Source organism: Arachis duranensis, chromosome 2, assembly GCF_000817695.3.
Source record: "Arachis duranensis cultivar V14167 chromosome 2, aradu.V14167.gnm2.J7QH, whole genome shotgun sequence".
Classification (NCBI taxonomy): domain Eukaryota; kingdom Viridiplantae; phylum Streptophyta; class Magnoliopsida; order Fabales; family Fabaceae; genus Arachis; species Arachis duranensis.
Genome location: NC_029773.3, coordinates 24523080 through 24525771, shown reverse-complemented (window position 1 = coordinate 24525771; position 2692 = coordinate 24523080).

Here is a 2692-nt window from a genome sequence, read left to right as displayed (position 1 = left end):
ACTAAGATTAATAAAATAAATATTGATTGCTTCAAACCAATAATCTCCGTGGGATCGACCCTTACTCACGTAAGGTATTACTTGGACGACCCAGTGCACTTGCTGGTTAGTTGTGCGAATCACAAATTCGTGCACCAAGTTTTTGGCGCCGTTGCCGGGGATTATTGAGTTTGAACAATTGAAGGCATATTTTATTTCTTAGATCAGGAATAATTTATTTTTGTTGCTACAGAGTCATTAAATTTTGATAGGATAGTTTCTTTTCAAAAATTTCTTTTCAAAAATATTATTTTTCTTAATTAATTGTTGATTTTTCGTGAGTTTAGTGTCTTATTCTAAGTTTGGTGTTAATTGCATATTTGATATTTTTCTTTAAATTTTCAAACTTGTGTTCTTTGTTCTTCATTGATCTTCAAGTTGTTCTTGGTTATTTTTCTTGTTTGATCTTGAGTTTTTCTTGTTTTGTGTCTTTTCTTGTTTTTCATGTGCTTTTTTCAAAACATTAGCTTTCAAAAATTATACCTTTATCCACAAAAATAATACATCTTTAAAATACATTACATTTTTAACTCAGTTGGTTATAGCGTTGGCTTATGTTCTTGGCAATTGGGCACCAGTTCTTTTGAAAATCTTTTTCAAAAATAATTTTTCTTGATTTAATCTGTGCCAAACTCTAAGTTTGGTGTTTTCTTGTTAAGTTTTCTTTAATTTTCGAAAAATTGTCTTGGTTTTCTAAAAATTTTAAGTTTAGTGTTCTTTCTTTTGTTCTTGGTGTTCTTGTGAATCTTCAAGGTGATCTTGAGTTTTCTTGTGTCTTGATCTTAAAATTTTTAAGTTTGGTGTTCCTTGGTGTTTTTCCTCCAAAAATTTTCGAAAATAAAGAGCACTAGATCTAAAAATTTTAAGTCTTAAGTCTTTTGTGTGTTTTTCTCTTTCATCATAAAATTCAAAATTCAAAAAAATTTTCTATTTTCCAATTAATTTTGAACTACTTTTTTTCGAATTTTTTTTTTAAATTCAGATTTCAATTTCAAATTATTTTTCAATTGCTTTTGTTTCGTTTTTATTTTATAAAAATTAATTTTTTTTAGACAATAGCAACATACATACCATCTCTTTTATTCCATTATGGAATTAAGGGGAAATGATCAGTCCAGGAGGACTCTGGGGTCATATGCTAACCCCACTACTGCTTCATATGGGAGTAGTATCTGTATACCCTCCATTGGAGTTAGTAGCTTTGAGCTGAATCCTCAGCTCATTATCATGGTGCAGCAAAACTGCCAGTATTCTGGTCTTCCACATGAAGAACCTGCAGAGTTTCTGGCACAATTTCTGCAAATTGCTGATACAGTACATGATAAAGAAGTGGATCAGGATGTCTACAGATTATTACTGTTTCCATTTGCTGTAAAAGATCAAGCTAAGAGGTGGTTAAATAACCAGCCTAAGAACAGCATAAAAACATGGAAACAGCTGTCAGAAAAATTCCTGAATCACTATTTCCCTCCAAAACGGATGACACAGCTAAGGCTAAACATCCAAGGCTTCAAACAAGGAGATAATGAATCCATTTATGATGCTTGGGAGAGATACAGAGAGATGCGAAGAAAATGCCCCTCTGAAATATTTTCAGAGTGGGTGCAATTAGACATCTTCTACTATGGGCTTACAGAAAAAGCTCAGATTTCTCTAGACCACTCAGCTGGTGGATCTATACATATGAGAAAAACAATTGAAGAAGATCAAGAGCTTATTGATGGCAGACAGAAAAGCAACTGTCAAAACAAATAGCAGAAGAATGCCAAGCAGTTCAATTAAGAAGTGGGAAAACATTAAATACCTCACTTCAAAGCAGCAGGAAGCCAAGAAATGAACAGATGTCTACTCAAAATCCCTCTGAGGACAATCAGAGCCCAGAGAGGAATGATGCTGGCGCTGAACGCCCAGACCATGCTCATCCCTGGCGTTCAACGCCAGAAACAAGCATGAATCTGGCGTTGAACGCCCAAAGGGAACATGGTTCTGGCATTCAAACGCCAGTAACAAATAAGGAAGTGGCGTCTAACGCCACTCCAGTTTCCACCCCTGGCATTCAATTGCCAGTGGGTGATCAGTCACATACAAGTACTGATAACAACCCTTCTAAAAAGGCTTCCCAACCCACTTCTGTAGGTAATAAACCTACAGCAACTAAGGTTGAGGAATACAAAGCCAAAATGCCTTATCCTCAAAAACCCCGCCAAGCGGAACAGGATAAGCAATTTGCCCGCTTTGCAGACTATCTCAGGACTCTCGAAATAAAGATTCCGTTTGCAGAAGCACTTGAGCAAATACCCTCTTATGCTAAGTTCATGAAAGAAATCTTAAGTCATAAGAAGGATTGGAGAGAGACTGAAAAAGTTTACCTCACTGAAGAATGCAGTGCAGTCATTCTGAAAAGCTTACTTGAGAAGCTTAAAGATCCTGGGAGCTTTATGATACCATGCACATTAGAGGGTACTTGTGCCAAGCAAGCTTTATGTGATCTTGGGGCAAGTATCAATCTAATACCTGCATCTACTATCAGAAAGCTTGGTTTAACTGAAGAAATCAAACCAACCAGGATATGTCTTCAACTTGCCGATGGCTCCATTAAATACCCATCAGGAATGATTGAAGACATGATTGTCAAGGTTGGGCCATTCGCCTT